The 20,265-nt window shown below is 45.4% G+C and overlaps 1 protein-coding gene across 3 annotated transcripts in view; it reads right to left on the bottom strand.

Annotated features, from left to right (window-relative positions):
* Nucleotides 1-20,265, bottom strand: part of PAX5 (paired box 5) — a 202,320-nt gene that overhangs the window by 69,929 nt on the left and 112,126 nt on the right. The window lies entirely within an intron of this gene.

Below are 20,265 nucleotides of genomic sequence, written 5' to 3'. Positions count from 1 at the left end.
CCCAAATCACAGACAATAAAAGCTTTGGCAGTGAAAGTCATTCATCATCATAAAGACCTGAGACATCCCAGTCATCAATTTCACTCACATCCTTAATACACTGGAGAGATTGCAGGAGTTGAGCACCTCAAAAAGGGAGGAGGAAGAAAACACGAAGGAAGATTGAACAGGAATAATTACAAAGGTCAAAGAAGGGATTCATCTGGGAAGGTGCCGTGGGCAGAGCCTGTCCCTGCTGGAAGTGTGCTCAGGCCACAGAGAAACTAGGCCACTGATGGGCCCAGCCCTTAGAGAGGCCCTGAAGCCCAGGTGGAGAGGGGCCAAAATAGGGCTGCAGGATCCGAGTGGGGAGTGTTGGGGGGATGGGAAGCCACACCCTGGCTCCATGGCCTTAGGCTGGGTTCCACCAGGGCCTTTTATTCCATCAGCCTCATTAGCACAAGACGGATTTTAAAATAATGAAGCCACCGGTATCTGTTTGAAATCTACCCCCACCCACACTGGCACAGACGGCTATTTGTGCCAACCATGGTTTTCTTTTGGGCAACACCTTTTGAGCAACTATAACATTCGGGGCTGATATTAGTGGTTGTGAAAGACCCCATAAAGCTGCCAATCCAGCTAGAAAAGAGTCACTGCCCAGAGCCCTAAGTGCAGCCTCTGGCTTCACCCCCCCACTTCCCCCAAATCCAGTCACCTGGATCACACCTGTATCACACCTGCTGGCCTGCCCCGGGACCTGGGCTGAGGTTCCCCACCCCTCACCACCAGCACTTGGCATCCTTCCTCCTCTCAGGCAGGCCGGGCAATGGAGGATAAGAAAGCAGGAACTCCATGGGGTGCAGGTGTGAAGAACTGGGGACTTCACGACTTGTTCCTGAAGAGAACCAGACCTAAGTGGCATGATCCTTACCCTGGCGCTTGGCCTTCTCTCTCCCAGACCAAGGAAGGAGGAAGAAAGTCTGTTTAAGAAAAGCAGTTGGCTGGGAAGGGTGGCTCACATATGTGGTCCCGGCTACTCAGGAGGCTGAGGTGGGAGCATCACTTGAGCCCAGGAATTTGAGACCAACCTGGGCAACAGAGTGAGACCCCATCTCTAAAATATTTGTTTTTAAGTAGTGACAATTATCTTTCTTATGCTTTTATTTTTTGCTTGAAAGCAAAAGAACAGAAGAAAGCTTTGGTCTAGGTGGGGAGTTTCTTGAAGCACAGGGCTCCCCACAATGGACAACACACAGCCTGAGGGCTGGGAGGCTGCACAGCAGGGGCTGAGAGCCCTGAGGCTGCTGGGGCGTGTCCAGGTGGCCTGGCCCAGGCAGGAACATGCAAGAATACACAGCATGTTTCCCAAGAAAGAAGGAACAATCATACCTGCTGTGTCTGCCCATCCACTCACCAAACCTTCACCCAGGGCCTGCTAAGGCCTGGTCAGGCTGCATGAAGTCTGTCTGAGCAGGAGGCTGACCTAAGGGGATGCCAGCTTTTCAGGAATGAGTCAACCCACTACCCTTCAATCAGATATCACCCAAGAAGCCCCATCAGTCCCGGCCCCTACACGTGGCCTGAAATCCACCTATCAGCTCTGTTCTTCAGATAGGGGTCTGTCCAACTCAGACTTCCTCTGGCACACTTCCAGGCTGCCATGACTTACCAGGCTTTATGAGAATAGTGTGGCTTAGAGGTCAAGTGTGTGGTCTCTGGAGTCTGACTGCCGGCATTTAAAACCTGGCTACACCACTTACAAGCTGTGTGACTTTGAGCAAGTTTCTATGCTTCTCTGTGCCTCAGTTATTGCACCAGTGAAATGAGGATGAGAAGAGTGACTCCCACAAAGGGTTGTTATGCAGATTAGACAAGCTATTAATAAGTCAAGGGCTTAGAACATTGCATGGTGCAGAGGGAGTGGATGGGAGCATCAGCTATCACTCCTGCTGGTGACTCTTGGCTCATGGGACCCTAGCTTGGGCCTGCCTCTCTAGCTGTTCAGGATTGAAACCAACTCTGGGGAAAGAGCCCCCTAGTACCCTATCCTACACACCAGCCCCCTGAATAGGCTGCTGGGCCACACTATCCTTAACATGGGCATGTGACCCCATCTTGAACCTGGGTTCACAGAGGCATACAAAAGGAACTAATGGGTCTGAAAAGGCAAACACTTCTCTGGACGTGTTCATCCAGACAGGCAGCAGGTGCCCCTAAGCATTCATGCCAGAAACAGCCTTACTAAACATTTATAGATGATCTCAGGGTAGGAGTAGAAGTTCTATGGCCTCGCAGATAATGAAAATAAAAGCTAATAGAGATAAATTAGAGAGAGATTTTTTTCCTGAGCTGTGAACTTGGCCAAGAAAAAAAAAAGGCAGCAGACTAGTAGAAGCTAATGCATTTGGGAAGAAATAATAATTATGATAATATCTTGAATTCAAATGTGACTTTATGCTAATCAAAGATATGTATGTGAGTGTGTGAATCATGTCAATAACCTTGACAATGACCTAGAAGGGTGGAGTGCTGCGTGATTAGTAACGACCAATCATAGCAGACAGCTCGTTGGTTTATTAATTCATCCATTCATTCATTCAATAAACACTTCCTGAGTACATACTATATTCCAAGTCCCATACTAGGCTGTGCTGGAGAAGGCAGAGACAATTCAGAATCTTGTAGACTAAGAAGAAAGTTAGGCTGGACACAAAGAATTATAAATCAAGGCACAGTGGGCTAACAGGCATAATGGTGGGCTGATCAAGGGCAATATGACTTCTGACTGTAGGGTAATTGAGGAGGGCTTCCTAGAGGAGGCAGCACTTGGGGACTGCTCCAGGGAGACATGCACTGAAGGCACACGGGCAGGGACTGTCAGGCCTGCTGGTTCTTAAATCCCTCAGCAGTGTTGTGAGATCCTTTTACAGGCAAAGCCCTGGACCAGCTCATCTTCACTTTCCTGCCGGGGAGGCCAGACCCCTGGCACAGTCAAGGTGGCTGGCTCTCCGTGAGCTCACAAGAAAGGGCCCAGCCCCTTACAGCTTCTGGGCCATTGTCACACACTTTCTTTCATGTGCACTTCACCATAGTCCCGTAAGGTAAGAATGAGCCAGGATTTATAATTCCCACTGGGCAGACGGCAAAACTGAGGTTCAGAGAGGGGAAGGGAATTCTCAAAGTTACCAGGAGTTATGGCAGAGCTGGGAGGAAGATCTGTGAGCCTGACTCCGAATCAGGCCCCTCTCTCCCTTTCACAGCAGACTGCCGCCACCTCTGGGCAAATGACAGAAGCATCCGAAGTACAGGAACCAGCAAGACCAAAGGCTTGGAGTCAGGGACTCCGCATGGCTGAGTTGAAAGATGGCAAAAAGACGGGCCTGGATAAAGGTTCCACTGGGCAGCTTCATAGATAGGCAGATAGAGGGCAGTGGATCAACCAGGCTGAGAAAGGAGGATAGGAGAGGGAAAAAAAAGTTCCACTCTGCAAGGACAAAGGCTGAGTTCCACATGGAGGAAAGAGCACTAGAATAGGAGTCAAGGGATATGGGCTCCAGAGGTGTCTGACTTTGGGAGAACTTGAGTTCTCAGTCCTCAGCCTCCCCATCTGTTCAATGATGGAATTGCACCTGGTGATCCCTAGGGTTTATCCAGCACCTATATTCCAAAGTCTCTTGACTCTAGGGAGGGCACAAATTGTCTCAACATTGGGGCAGATGGAGGAGACAGAGTGAGAACCAGCCAGTGCTCACAGAAAGAGTGGAGAAAGAACAGGCAGAAACGGAGCAAAAGAGGTGTCCAGTGCCCTCACAGATGATGGGTCATCCAGGGGAACTACAGGACACACGGTGCTCAAGGAGGCTTTTATATTTGGCCCTGGAGATGTGGTAGACAGAAGAATAATCCACCCCCCCACCCCAGGATGTCTACATCCTAATTCCCAGAACCTGTGACTATGTGACCTTACATGGCAAAAGGGACTTTGCAGATGTGATTAAATTGAGGTATTTGCGATGTGGAGAGCGTGTGGATCACCCAGGTGAGCCCAATGTAACCACAAGAGATTTTAGAAACAGGGGCAAGGGGGTCAGAGTCACAGACAGAAGATGTGGCAGCAGAAGCAGAGGCCAAGGAGGAGAGAAGATGCTGCTCTGCCGGCTTTGAAGATGGAGGAAGGGGCCATGAGCCAAGGAATTTGTGTGTCCTCTAGAAGCTGGAAAAGGCAAGGAAATGAATTTTACCCCAGGGCTTCCAGAAGGAATACAGCCCACCACTCTTTGATTTTAGGACTTCTGACCTCCAGAACTTTACAATAACACATTTGCATTGTTTTAGCCCCTGGGATTGGGGTAATTTGTTACAGCAGCAACTGAAAACTGCAGGAGGTCAATAGAACATCCAAGACAGGCAGCCGTCAGGCCTGCTCCACGCTGGACAGATCCCCCCGCAAGCTCTCCCACCAGCCCCTCTGCTGGGGACCCCTAAGTCTGACTCCCTGACTCAGGTTGTTTTCCCGAGCTCCAGATTTTCAAAGCCACATGTAAGAAGCCCAGGCAGGGCTTTTAGTGCTTTGCAAGTTATCCACTCACTTCATCTACATAGTGAGTTCTATCCCCATTTTATAGATGAGGAGACTGAGGTGTGCACACATACATACACACACATGTTGAGAAACCGAGGTCACCAATTCATAAGTGGCAGAGCTGGGATTCAAAGCCAGGCAGTCTGATCCAGCATCTGCACACAGGACTGCACGTTTGATCAGTTTCCCAGACCCCGGTGGGCGCCAGCCTCTCTGTGCTACGGTAAGCGGGAAAGGGCTCTGCTTGAGGGGCTTGGTACCAAGGGAAGCAGGACCTTAGAGGAGTTAGGAGAAAACCATACCTCCACTTACAAGCTGTGTGAACTCACAGGTTTCTTTAACTATTACTTGGGACCAAAATATTGCCTGTGTTTTAAAGAGTAGAAGATTAAATGAACCAAAGTACATAACAAATGCTTATTATTAAACATTAGCTATCATTGTTATTATCTCCTGAGGCAGCCTATTCAGCTTTCAGAGAGTTCAAACTGCTCAGAAGTGCTTCTTCTCACTAAACTAAAGCTTCCTCCCCGTGGCTTCCCCTTGTCCTCCTGGCAGCCTCCCTCCCCGCATAGCACTGGGGAGGCCATAGCCAGGCTCCAAGTCAGCTGTCTCTATGCCAACAGCCCTGGGCCTCCTGTGGATGCCAAGGTGCCCTGTCCTCTGCCCTTCTTGGGCCTGTTCACCTCTGTCTGAAGCCCCGTGTATCAAATACTGAGAGAGATTCGCCCCCTAGCCCTGAGGATCGGGGCTGTTCAGCCACACCGCTAGGGAAAAAGTCCATGCTGGTTTGTCCAGTTCATTAGACAGGGTGGAAGCTCTTTACTTACCGACAGCTAGGGTGTCCTTAAAACATGAATAAGCTTAAAAAAATTAAACAACAATGCAGAGAGTTTGAAGCCATTTATAGGAAATAAACTGTATGTGTAGATCCTGACATGTTTCTTTATGCACAGCAAAGGTTCTGGAAGAACACATACCAAATCGCCAACTCTGATGACATCTACAGAATGGATTAGGAATAGACTGAGGAGACGTGGGGACAGATTGCTGTACATACTTCTGTGCCATTTGAATTTATTTTAGAGTGAGCATGTATTACTTTGCAATTAAAAAGGAATTATTCACTTTGGGAGGTCAAGGTGGGAGGATTGCTCGAGCCCAGGAGTTTGAGACCAGCCTGGGCAACATGGCAAAACGCTGTCTCTACAAAAAATACAAAAATTAGCCAGCATAGTGGCATGCACCTGTAGTCCCAGCTACTTGAAAGGCTGAGGTGGGAGGATCCCTTGAGGCTGGGAGGACAAGGGTACAGTGAGCCATGATCACACCGCTGCACTCCAGCCTGGGCCACAGGGTAAGACCCTGTTTCAAAAAAAAAAAAAAAAAAAGACTTTTTTTTTTTTAAGAGAATGGTGAGAGATTAAACCAAAGAGAAGCCAAGAGTGGATGGCTTCCCTGGAGCAGCTTAGATGTTGCTTCCCCATAAAACCTTCCCCAAACCCCACAAAGCGAAGCAACTGTTCCTTCCTTCATGCTGTCAAAAGCACTTGGCTTCTCCCACTATATTTCTCTTTCTTTTTCATTTTTGTTTTGTTTTGCTTTGCCGCATACATGTATCCATGTTTGCCTCCCCCATCAGACTGTGAGTTGGCTGAGGGCAGGAATTCTAAAACCCTCAGGACTTAGACTAGGCTGATGTCTGACATGAAGGAGGAGTTCAGTTTTAATGGAGAGATGAGTGAATGGGCGATGAATGGCAGAAGTTCTGCAAATTGCCCAGGTGCTATCCTTTGCACTTTTTCTCCTCCAGACAATGACAAGGCAGTGGGGATCTCTGACCACAAGAACAAGCTAATGAAATCGCTATTTTAGGAAGATGGATCACAGCAGGGTGGGCTGGACGCTGGAGGCCCAGAGACCTGCTTGAAGGCTCTTTGGAAGGGTCAGCTCCCAAGCCACTCACAGGTATAAAAATCTATGAGAGCATTAGCAGAAGGGCTGTCCAGCTTCATTTATTTTTTATCCTATAAAATATAAGGTCAGAAACAACTGGAGTACTTTCCACTGAAATTATTTTTTTAATTGATGCTACACTTTACACAAATATTAATTCATTTTATTCAACAAATATTTCTTGGGAACATTGTGCTAACCTGAAAGCAAATCATATTTTTCTTCTACGTGCATTTTAATTACGAAGATGCTTGAGTTTCATTTCGGCTTTAAAATGATCGGACCTCTGGCACCTCTGAACCTCTGAGTAGCTTTCCAAAAACCAAGATTCCAAAATTCTAGGTTTCTAGGAATCCAGGAATCTATAATTGTGAGTCTATTTACCAGTGAAAAAACAAATACTTCAAATTTCAATAGAATTCACCCCCAAATCGTTCTGGAATGCAAATAGCCCTGCATCTCTGGGGAGAGTCCAATTTGGATATGGAGTTTTCACTCTGCAGCCACTGCTACTGCAAAGGGCCCACAACATTGAGTCTGGAGAGAGCGGATGTCACTGCACTGGGATGAAACGCTGTGTTGCTGCACATTCTTGAGAACTTTGCACTCGCTATTCCAGGCCCTTCCCAGCGGGTGGTTTGCACGCTGAGCTGATACTGGGGAAAGCCATCCCAGGCAGGTAGAATAGCTTGAGCAGAGGCCTGAAGTCAGGGACAGGTAAGGCTGGCTGGAGAGCCTGTGGGCTGCCCTTCCTGGCTTGAGAGAGGGGTTTCTGTTGGGCAGGAATTAAGGTAAGAGGACACAGGAAGGATAGGGTGACTGGGTTAGAACAGGGTTGAAAACCCAATGCCCACAGGGGCCAGCAGGTAAGGTAAGTGGATGAAGCTGCCAGGTGGGGTGTGGGGTAAACAGGAGCCTGCTGCTTTAGCTACAGGGGGCAACCACTTCTCAACTCTCCCCAAGTGTGGCCACTTGGGAATGTAGACCCAAGGTGGCTGAGTCTTACTTTTTTTCCAAGAGAAGCTAGACATTTTAATTCTTTTTTTTTTTTTTTTTTTTTTTTAGATATAGGGTTTCGATCCTTTGCCCAGGCTGGAGTGCAGTGGCACGATCATGGCTCACTTCAGCCTTGACCTCCTGGGCTCAGGTGATCCTCCTGCCTCAGCCTCCCAAGCAGCTGGGACTATAGGCGCGCACCACCACATCCAGCTAATTTTTGTAGATTTTTGTAGAGACGGAGTTTCACCATGTTATTCAGGCTGGTCTTGAACTCTTCAGCTCAAGCAATCCACCCTCTTGATGTTAAATCTCCTGATTTTTAAGGCACTTTTAAATTTAACTTTTTGATAGCTGATATGTTGATAAGGTTCAAAAAATCAAAATGTAAACACCACTCAGTAAAAAGTGCTCTCCCCCCACCCTCTGCCTAAACATGGTTAAGTCCTGAGTACCCTTCCAGAGTTTCTTTAATTCTCACAAACATAAATATGCATTCCCATTGTCCCTTTTTTACGCAAAGGCAGCATGCTGTATACACTATTCTTTACCTTGCTTTTTTCATAAATAATGTATCTCAAAGATACATTATTTACATCCCCTATGAGGATATAAAGAGCTTCCCCGTTCTTTCCCACTCCATTGTGTGGATGAGCTATTCTGTATGTAACAAGGTCTCCACGGATGGACATTGGGGTGTATCTCCTCTGGTTGTTAAAATGTTAGGACTAATTTTTTTTTAAGTTTTAAAAACTCTATGCAAATCAAAGCACGTTTGGGCTGGACCTCGGGGGCACACGCCAGGCTAAGGGATGTGTTGGGCAGTGCCTGGTCTATGAGTTCAAAGCATAGATGCCCGCCTGGACTTTGTAGATACCTCAGCTTCTGGCCTGACAGTGGGAAAGGAAATCACTTCAACTGAGAACAGCTTTGGGTAAATACCGCTGGAAGAGACTTCGCCTTTGAGGTAGTGAAATCCCCAATACCAGAGGTGCCCAAGCCCTGATGTGGAACTGACCCCGGGCTGTGTGAAGAGTCAGGCCACGGGACCTCTATGCCTTCCTCTAACTCCAAGAGCCCTCGAGGCCTGATTTATGGGCTGAGCCTGGCTGGCAGCAGAGAAAGAACTGAGAAACCTGCCTCATCCTTTAGGATATGCATGTCATTCATTCATTCGTTCATTCATTTGTACATTTAAAAGGCTGAAGCTATAATTTCTGCCACAATGCCTTTCCCCGAGCTCCCCACAAAGCTTCTCAACATTTAGATCTCAGATCAAACACCATCATTTTACAGAGATCCACCCCGCTGGGCACCACTCCCTGAGTCTCTCTCTTCTCTCTCACTTATTTTCTTCAGAGCACATGCCACGGTAAAATTACATTGCAAATTTATTCTGTGTTTACTGTAAATTGCCTGGTTCTGCCCCACAAGTAAGCCCAGTGAGGGCAGGGACTGTCCACCAGGGGCACCATGCTACTCCCAGCCTGGCACAGAGCAAGAGCCCAATAAGCTGTAACTACTGATATTATCTCCTTTCCAACGCACAAAACAACTTTTTTTTTTTTTTTTTTTTTTTAGATCGGGGGGGTCTCCCTATGTTGCCCAGGCTAGTCTCCAACTCCTGGGCTCAAGTGGTCCTCCCGCCTTGACCTCCCGAAGTGCTGGAATTACAGGCATGAGCCACACGCCCGGCCCACAGAACAGCTCTGATAGCCAGCCCAGCATCTTCCATGGAATTCCAAGGACGGCCCCGTGGCCGACACTCAGTTGCAGGGAATCATCCTGCACTGTAGCTCTTGTTGTAATTTTTCACAGCACCTTTTGGCAGCCTGGATACATAAGGTGTTCTTGTATTTTTGCTTTCCTTATTCATTATGATTTCACTCTGAGAGAAGAGGTATTCAGCTGCATCTGATGACCCTCAAAAAGGCTCATAAAAATGGGTCAAAGGAGGCACGCCCCATGGAAATATGAACAAATCGCTGTTCAGAGCTGCCTGGCACCCCGCCAGAGGGGATTGTGACAGAGGAGGCAGAACATATTTCCTGAGGAGGAAAACCCCAAAGCCACTCAGCCCAGCAGAGGGTCTCCACCACGCAGCCGAAACCAGCCTGGGCTCCCCAGCCCTTGAGACGCCCCAGGTCTGGAGTCCGTGGGTTCACAGGCTAAAAGCAACCCCATGCAGTGTTTACTGTTTCCCCAAAATCCCCAAACGCACAGTGGATGTCCCTGCTTCCAATGATAGACACTGGGACTCTAAACAAGTGGAAAAAATTCAGAGCTCTCCACCCCTGCCCCTCAGCCAGACATCCTGACGGGGTCTCCAAGACTCCAACACCTTCTGTGGATTTCTGCGGGATCAGGACCCTTCTGAGAGCATCCCCACGTGGAGAGCTGTCGCTGGGCAAATATCTCTTTGTCTTATGCCCCCAGGGCAGAGATAAGGGACTCTGGACAAGAGCCCAGACACATAGTAATAACTACCATTTATGGGGTGTTTACCACCTGCCAAGCACTGTGCTAAGCACTCTGCAAGGTCCGCTCATATAATCCTTGCCAGAAGCTGTGAGAAAACTCTAGTGCTGGCCCATTTTACAGATGGGAAACTTGGGCCCAGAAATTAGTAACTTGCCTGAGATCACCCAGCTAGAATGCGGTGAAGTGGGCTTCCATCTCTGGTAATCTGGCTTCCCTGCTGACATTCTCAATTGCACACTGAAAGAGACGCCTTCAGGAAATTTGAACTGGGATTTTTTTAGTCCATTTCATCATATAATGGCAGTAGGCTGTGGAAGCCAGGGCCCTGGGGGAGCTGGAACTGGGGCTCCAGCTTTCACTCACTAAATGTGGCCTTGAGCAGGTCACTTCCCTCTCTTGTCCTCAGCCTCCCCAGCTGTGAAGTGAGGAGTGGGACCACAGGATCCTCCCACCCTGCCCAGATACGGTCAGAACGTCTGCTCTGAGGAAGGCTGGGACTCGCCAAAGCTGGATCCCAAACCCCTCCAAGCCTCCTTCTCCGCAACTGCCCACATACACTCAGACGCCCCTTCAGTGGTTCTTAAGCCCCCTCCTCTTACTGGCTCATTTTATCCTTGAAACAGCCAAGGGAGGCAGGTGCAGAATTACCACCCCTATTTCATAGATAGGGAAATGAGCTTGGAGAGAAGAGGATGATCAATGTATCCAAAGACAGGACCAGTTAGGTGCAAAGTCCAGACAGAAACCTGTTCCTCTGACTCCTGTTCCAGTGCTCTTTCCCTCAGCCCGTGGCTGTTGCTCAGATTAAAAGCCAGAAGAGGGTGGACTTTCTTGGGCTGCCAAGTTTTGGGTATTGAGACTCCAAACATTGAACCTGAGGGATACTGCAAATCAGAGCAGGTGGACTCGGACTTGGCAGCCATTCTGTCTGTCTTTGTGGGTATTTCCACTACTAAAAAGGGGCAGTGCCCAGGGGGAGCCTCAGTCCCCAGGGCCCGGGTCTCCTACCAGGCTAGTGTTTCCCAAACTTGTTGGCCCACAGGAGGCCTCTCTCTGTCTCCTCCTGACATGCCAACTTACTGATGCAAAGAGATGGTCCTCAGGGAAAAAGGCCAGCAACATACAGTCTGGCCCCATTCCTTTGTTCTCTCAGGCAAAAGGTCAGGTGGACCCAGCTGAGTCCTTCACCAGTAGAGAGGTGAGCAGAAGTGGGGAGCCTGGTGCCCCACCCACTGTCCTCTCTGGCAGGTAGGCACAGTGGCTCCCCCATCAGCAGGCCTGTGGCCCAATGAGACACCTGCAGATAATTAGTCCCAATCAGGACAGGCCCAAACTGCTGACAGTGCAGTAACAGGCTGGCCATGTCACCAGTTTGCAAATGGTGAGCAGTTTCAGAACTGTGGCCCTAGCTGGTAGAGCAGGTGTTTAACTTAATATTTAATGCGGCATATATATCCCTCTCTAATGAGATCTTCCCTGAACAGCCCAGAGTGTGAGGGCTGAGATAGAGCAGCGCAGAAGCCATCTGTCCCCCAGACCCCAGGTAGAGCCCTGGGCCAGGCTCACCATCCAGCTGGGCACCTGCAGCACTCCGGGCTTTGTGGGGAGGGGAAAAGGGGAGAGGTGGGGCCGGAAGGTTCTGACTGTCCCTTGAAGAGCTCCGCACTGTGTCAGCACATCCACTAACACAGGTGGAGTTAGATGAATGCCATCTGGTGAAACAGAGCCCCCCACCCCCCAACAGCTCCTGGGGGCATTCCTTCAAGGTGTTTAACAGTTCTCAATGGGGGGGTAACTGCACCTCCAGAGGGTGTTTTGAAAATCCATGGGGGCTTCTCCCTGCCTAATGGGTGTTACTGCCCTGCAGTGCAAGAATCCCACACAGTGAAGACTTTTTCTCCAACCTTCACAACTCTCCTGTCCTGCCAAACATTCAGGTAGGTGAGAAATCCGTTTACAAGTATTTGAATCTAGAACTGAACTTCATTTACATATAAATGTGAACTTGCAGTTTCCATGGTCTTAATATACACTGAATTTTCTAGGAATGCAACTACCGTGTAAATGGAGCAAAGCTTGTACTTTGTTTTACTTGGAACTTTGCCAAGGGTTCCTCACCTATTTGTAAAATCACGCTGGCAGGATGAGTTAGTGTTAGTCCCTAGTCCATACCTGTGTGTAAGGCTATGTCTGGGACTGTTGCATTCACTGTGATTCTGTGCACGGGGAAAGCCCTGGACACCTTCATTATGTCTTGCAGTTTAAACATACAGAGTATTTACATATCAAAGTACATATTATTTAATTATACATAACTTTGCTTTCATCTCATTTACCTCATAGGGCATTGTTTTGATTTTATTTGAAATTAGTTGTGAAGACAGACCTACATTCTTAATGAATGTAATTTCAGGAGAGTAAAGGGGCACTGTGAATATATGCTATCCCAAGGGGATGCTGGGTGGAACTGGGTGGAGAACTTGACTGCAATGCATCCCTGCTACAGCACCATAATGTCCCAAAAAGCAGAGGAAAGGGCTCAAAGCTCTCCCACCGGATCTTCACATACAAGCATCTGATGTGTGTGTGTGCACATGCACATGCATCTGTGTGTCTATCCTTTATATTTTTTCATAGAAATGAAAAACTTTCATTGTTCATATCAATGAAATACTTAAATACTTAATATTTACTTCAAAGTATATCTTAGACACTTATTTACATCGGTACAGATAGTTCTATTTAATTCTTTTTAGTGGCTGCATAGTATTTTATTGTGTGAAAGAGACATAATTTATTTAACCAGCTCCTATTGATGCATGTTGCATTGTCTGTTTTTATTTACCATTATAAATAATTCTGTAAAGATCATACATATATAGATATCATTGTGCATCTATGTGAATATACCTATGACATAAATTCCTAAAAGTACATATAAAAGTTCTGAGTCAAGCAAGTAAACATGTGCATGTAAAATTTTGATAGATCCCATTCCAGTACGTGTAGCTCTAAAAAAAGAAAAGTGATCAATATTGCCAAGTTTCCCTCCCAAAGAGATTGCATCAATGTATGCTCTTATAACAATATGTGAAAAGATACGTTTCTCATACTATCTCCAACACTGAACTTTAATCTTTGTTAAGATGTTTTTAAGTGTCTCATGATTGTTTTAATTTACAGTTTTTAAGTTATAAGTCAGGTGAACACATTTTCATATACTGCTGGGCATCCGCATTTTTTCCCAGTGAAAAGATGTTCAGGTTGAATGAAACGTTAAGAAAAAGAAATCAGTAGAAAAAAATGGACAAAGGATTTTTACTTATTCATTTTTAAAAGCTCTTTATATATTGAGGAAATTAGCTTTTTGTCATCTGTCTTCTACACTTTTTTTTTTCATTTTGTTCTTTGTCTTTTGGATGTTCTTCCATATACATACAAAAGATTTAAATGTTTAATACTTAAATTTATTTCTTTTGTCTTTTGTATTTGGAATATAGTTTAAAAAAGACTTTTCCCACTCTAAAATTATAAAAAAAATTTCCAGGCCAGGCACAGTTGCTCACTTCTGTAATCCCAGCACTTTGGGAGGCCAAGGTGAGAGAATCACTTGAGCCCAAGAGTTCAAAACCAGCCTGGGCAACATAGGGAGACCCTGTCTCTACAAAAATAAAAAAAATTACCAGGATGTAGTGGTGCATGCCTGTGGTCCCAGCTGCTTGGGAGGCTAAGGTGGGAGGATCACTAGGAGGTTGAGGCTGCAGTGAGCCATGATCGCACCACTGCACTCCAGCCTGGACAACAAAGTGAGATTGAAAAAAAAAAAATCCGTTGAGTTTTTGTTTGTTTGTTTGTTTTATTATGACTTCATTTTTGATATTTAAAGGTTTTGTTCAACCTGAATTTTATTTTAATATAAAGAGTGAGGAAGGTATTCAACAGGCCCAACTGTCTCAACGTCATTAACTAAATGATTTGTCTTTTTTTCTACTGATTTCAAATGCTGCATTTGTGAATGCCCATGTATATTTGGACCTATTTCTGAATTTTCTATGCTGTTCCTTTTGTCTATTTACTTCAGTTTCAGTAACAAACAGTTTTAGTTATTGTAGCTTTATCAGATATTTTAAAATATGCTAAGACTTTTACTCATTTCTCTATGTTAAAATTTTTCTAGCTATCACTGAGTGTTAATTTATCTATTATTTAGCATCATTTTGATAAAGTCAAAAGAAATCTGTTGGTATTTTGATACAAATTATTTTGAATTAAGAGGTTACTTCGGAGGAGTTGGCATTTTATGATATTTAGTTTTTTATCCAAGAATAAACTACATCTCTTCATTTATTCTATTATGACCCTTAAGGGAGTTTTAAACTTAAGTTTATTCCCAGGTGTTATATATATATATACATATATATATATATATATATATATATATATATACACGTATATATATATACATATATATATACACATATATATATATACATATATATATATATACATATATATATATACACATATATATATACATATATATATATATACATATATATATATACACATATATATATATAGTTATAGTTAGTGGGGTCTTCTCTTTTATTATGTTTTCTCTTTTTTTGAGACAGAGTCTCATTACATCATCCAGGCTGGAATGCAGTGGCGTGATCTCGGCTCATTGCAATCTCCATTTCCTAGGTTCAAGTGGTTCTTGTGCCTCAGCCTCCCTAGTACCTGGGACTACAGGTGTGCACAACCATGCCTGGTTAATTTTTGTATTTTTGGTAGAGACGGGGTTTCACCCTGTTGACCAGGCTGATCTCAAACTCCTGACCTCAAATGATCCGCCTGCCTCGGTCTCCCAAAATGCTGGGATTACAGGCGTGAGCCACTGCACCCAGCTCTTTTATTATGTTTTCTAGCTAACTATTGTTTACTTATAAGAATATATATTATATTGATAATTAGAATACTTCTAATATTTTTAAATTAAGCATAATTTTGACTTAGGCCTGGGATGTTTATATTTTTTTCTGCTCTATAATGAGGCTTTAAAATGGATAAATCAAAGTATAAACAGGTCTTTGGTCAAGGGTTTACTTTAAAACTCAATCCATGCCCAGACTTCCTGCCTGGGCCTAACAAAGAAGCCTTCTCCTGCAGACCCCAGGACAGCTAAGCCACTGAGCTGGTTCTTAGCACCAATCTTCTAGATCAGTTCAACTCAAATTCCTTGCCAGGCTTGTAAGATAAATAAGGAAGCAACTGAGTGGGGACCATGGGGACCTGTCTTAAGGGGCAGCAGCTACTGCTACTGAACCCCAACCACCACGACTATGTGGGAATATGACCCAGTGTGGCCAAATTTTCCAGTTTTTGTAAGGGAATCCCAAAATCCAGACTTTCATTTTCTAAATATTGACTCAAATTTGTAAAAAGCTCTATGTAGCCCCAACTAAACATGTCTGTGGGCTAGGTTAGCCCTTTGGCCAGCTGGCCACCAGTTGACCATTTCTGTAGACAAGATTCTCAGAAAGGCAACCACAGCCTCAACTTTTACAGGATTATTTTCTACCTAAAGAGGCATGTGCATAAATGGCAGGATGCCCAGCACACCTCATTTTACTGTGTTTCACTTTATTGTACTTCACAAATATTGCATTTTTTTACAAATGGAAGGTTTCTGGCAACCCTGTGTCAAGCAAATCTATCAGTGCCATTTGTCCAACAGCATGTGCTCACTTCCTGTCTCTGGGTCACATTTTGGTAATTTTTGTGACATTTCACAGTTTCTCATTATTATTATATCTGTTATGGTGATCTGTGATCAGTGATCTTTGATATTACTATTCTAATTGTTTTGCGGAGCCACAAACTGTGCCCATATAAGATGGAAAACTTCCAATAAATGCTGTGTGTGTTCTGACTGCTCATCACTGATTGGCTGTTCCCTCATCTCTCCTTCTCCTAGGGCCTCCCTATTCCCTGAGAGACATCAATACTGAAATTAGGCCAATCAATAACCCTACAACGGCCTCTATGTGTTCAAGTGAAAGGAAGAGTCATGTATCTCTCACTTTAAATCAAAAGCTAGAAATGATTAAGCTTAGTGAGGAAGGCATGTCAAAAACTGAGACAGGCCAAAAGCAAAGCCTCTTGCACCAAACAGCCAAATTGTGAATGCAAAGGAAAAGTTGTTGAAGGAAATTAAAAGTGCCATTCCAGTGAACACATGAATGATAAGCCTTATTGCTGATATGGAGAAAGTTTGAGGGGTCTGGATAGAAGCTCAAACCAGGATGGGCATGGTGGCTCACACCTGTAATCCCAGCACTTTGGGAGGCAGAGGTGGGAGGATTGCTTGAGCCTAGGAGTTTGAGAACAGACTGGGAAACATAGAAAAACCCTGTCTCTACAAAAAATTTAAAAATTAGCCAGGCATGGTGGTGCACGCCTGTAGTCCCTGCTACTCAGTAGGCTGAGGTGGGAGAATTGCTTGGGTCCAGGAGGTCAAGACCATTGAGCCATGATTGCACCACTACACTCCAGCCTGGGTGACACAGTGAGACCCTGCCTCAAAAAAAAGAAGATGATCAAACCAGCCACAACATTCCCTTTAACAAAAGCCTAATCCAGAGAAAGGCACTAACTCTCTTTAATTCTAGGAAGGCTGAGAGAAGTAAGGAAGCTGCAGAAGAAAAGTTAGAAGCTAGCAGAGATTGGTTCATGAGGTTTATGGAAAGAAGCCATCTCCATAACACAAAGGTGCAAGGTGAAGCAGCAAGTGCTGATGTAGAAGCTAAGATCAAGCTAAGATCATTGATGGAGGTGACTACACTAAACAACAGATTTTCAATATAGACCACTCTTATACTGAAAAAAGATGCCATCTAGGACTTTCATAGATAGAGAGGAGAAGTCAATGCCTGGCTTCAAAAGCTTCAAAGAACAGTCTGACTCTCTTGTTAGGGGCTAATATAGCTGGTGACTTTAAGTTAAAGCCAATGCTCCTTTATCATTCCAAAAATTCTTGAGTCCTTGAGAATTATACTAAATCTACTCTTCCTGTGATCTACAAGTGGAAAAACAAAGCCTGGATAACAGCACATCTGTTTACAGCATGGTTTACTGAATATTTTAAGCACACCATTGAGACCTACTGCTCAGAAAAAAAAGATTCTTTTCAAAATATTACCGCTCATTGACAATGCACCTGGTCACCCAAGAGCTCAGATGGAGATGTACAAGGAGATGAATGTTGTTTTCATGCCTGCTAACACAACACCCATTCCGTGGCCTGTGGATCAAGGAGGAATTTCAACTTTCAAGTTGTCTTATTTAAGAAATACATTTTGTAAGGCTATATCTGCCAGAGAGTGTGATTCTTCTGATGGATCTGGGCAAAGTACATTAAAAACATTCTGGAAAGAATTCACTATTAAAGATACCATTAAGAACATTCACAATTTGGCTGGGCACGGTGGCTCACGCCTGTAATCCCCGCACTTTGGGAGGCTGAGGCGGGTGGATCATGAGGTCAGGAGTTAAAACCATCCTGGTCAAGATGGTGAAACTCCGTCTCTACTAAAAATACAAAAATTAGCCAAGTGTGGTGGTGGGCGCCTGTAATCCCAGCTACTCGGGAGGCTGAGGCAGAGAATTGCTTGAACCCGGGAGGCAGAGGTTGCAGTGAGCCCAGATCACGCCACTGCACTCCAGCCTGGGCAACAGAGCGAGACTCTGTCTCAAAAAAAAAAAAAAAAAAAAAAAAAAAAAAAGAATATACGTGATTCACGGGAAAAGGTAAAAATATCCACATTTACAGGAGTTGGGAAGAAGTTGATTTCAGCCCTCATGGATGACTTTGAGGGCTGAAAATGACTCACTTCAGTGGAGGAAGTAATTGCAGATATGGTGGAAACAGTGAGAGAACAAGAATTAGAAGTGGAGCCTGAAGATGTACTGAATTGCTGCCATCTCATGATGAAACTTTAGTGAATAAGGAGTTGCTTCTTATGGATAAGCAAAGAAAGTGGTTTCTTAAGATGAAATCTACTCCTGGTGAAGATACTGTGAACATTGTTGGAATGCCAACAAAGGATTTAGAATATTCCATAAACTTAGTTGGTAGGGTAGTGGCAAGGTTTGAGAGAGCCGACTCCAATTTTGAAAGAAATTCTATGGTGGATAAAATGCTATCAAACAGCATCGCATGCTACAGAGAAATCTTTCATGAAAAGAAGAGTCAATTGATGCAGCAAACTTCATCGTTGTCTATTTTAAGAAATTGCCACAGCCACCCCAATCTTCAGCAACCACCGTTCTGATCAGTCATCAGCCATCAACATCGAGGCAAGACCCTCCACCAGCAAAAAGATGACTCACTGAAGGCTCAGATGATTATGAGCATTTTTTAGCAATAAGTATTTTTAAATTAAGGTATGTGTCTTTTAAAAAACATAATGCACACTTACTAGACTACAGTACTGGTTGAGTATCCCTTATCCAAAATGCGTGGGACCAGAAGTGTTTCAGATTTGGGATCGTTTTGGATTTTGGAATATTGGCTTTATATTTACCAGTTCAACTCCTAATCTGAAAATCCAAAATTTGAAATGCCTCAATGAGCATTTCCTGTGAGCATCATGTCATACTCAAAAAGTTTCAGATATTGGAGCATTTCAGATGCTCAACCTGTATAGTATAGACATAGCTTTTTTTTTTTTTTTTTTTTTTTTGAGACAGAGTTTTGCTCTTGTTGCCCAGGCTGGAGTGCAATGGCGTGATCTTGGCTCACTGCAACCTCCGCCTCCCAGGTTCAAGCAATTCTCCTGCCTCAGCCTCCCAAGTAGCTAGGATTACAGGCATGCACCACCACACCCAGCTAATTTTGTATTTTTAGTAGAGATGGGGTTTCACCATGTTGGCCGGGCTGGTCTAGAACCTCTGACCTCAGGTGATCTGCCCGCCTCGGCCTCCCAAAGTGCTGGGATTACAGGCGTGAGCCACTGCGCCCAGCCAGACATAGCTTTTATATGCACTGGGAAACCAAAAAATGTGTGTGACTCACTTTACTGAGATATTTGCTTTATTGCAGTATCCTGGAACCAAACCCACAATGTCTCCAAGGTAAGCCTATAACATCTTCTTGTGATCTGCCTACCCAATCTTCTCATAAACTCCGATCCCAGTAACAAACCCTCCTTTCTGCAGAACGGTCTCCTCTGGGATCTCATTTGATCCTTACCTGGAGCCTGAGAGACCAGGACCCTTTTACAGATGGAGAAACGGAGGCTCAGAGATGTGTCCAGAGTCAGACATCAAGGCAGTGACCTTGCTGGATGAGCCCCAGCTGATCTGTGTGGCAGCGTGGCCAGCAGCACGGGCCCTGGAATTCAACTGCAACTCCACTGCTCACCAGCTGTGATCTTGACAAGCCACTCAATTGCCCCAAGCCTCAGTTTCTCTATTTGTGAAATGGACATGATCATAACGGTCCCACCTCCCAGGATTCCTCTGAAGGTAAAGTGAGTTCACTTAGCACAATGCCCGGTTCTCAGTAAGTGCTCAGTGAAGTGTCAGTTTCTATTATTGTTCGCTAATCCAGGTTTCTTTGCACTCTGCCATGCCCACCTCTATAATTATTTGTAGTTCCTTGAAAAAGAGGAAAAAGGGCCCAGGATCTAGAAGCCAGAGGGCCAGCTCTAACTCCCCCTTACCCCTTATGCTGGGCAAGCCACCGCCCCTCCCTGAGACTTGGTTTCTGTGTCTGTGAAATGGGAGTGCCTTCAGAGGTCTTGTCATGGATTCTTGTGACACCAGGGGAGGGGACCTCCTCGGACACCTGTGGGGTCAGCAAAGGCTTACTCCAGATGGGCTCCCCGGCTCCCTGCCCCTCGCTAACGTCTCCCACCTCAGGCCTGGGTGCACTCCAGGCTCTTGGCCCACCTCAGGTGGATGGGGGACAAAGTCGCTCTTGCCACCTGACTGGCCCTTATGTGGTGCTCAGAGCTGCAAATAGGGCCCCTCTCTTCTGCCTGAGCCTCAGTGCTGACCCTTCAGCCCAGGTCTCGGAGCTGGGCCCTCCCTGTCTTGCTGCTTTGGCCTAAGTGACCCCCTCCACTGTTCTAACCCGAGTCTAACCCAGCTTCCCTGATGCACCCACAGTCCACCTGCATGTCTACGAGTCCCGTGTCACTGTCACTATTCACTGTGCCCTGCCTACCAGCCCACATGGGCATCCTGCTACCTCAAACCAGACC

This window comes from Gorilla gorilla, chromosome 13, assembly GCF_029281585.2.
Source record: "Gorilla gorilla gorilla isolate KB3781 chromosome 13, NHGRI_mGorGor1-v2.1_pri, whole genome shotgun sequence".
In the NCBI taxonomy this organism is placed as follows: Eukaryota; Metazoa; Chordata; class Mammalia; order Primates; family Hominidae; genus Gorilla; species Gorilla gorilla.
This window is presented reverse-complemented; position numbering and strand designations above follow the sequence as displayed.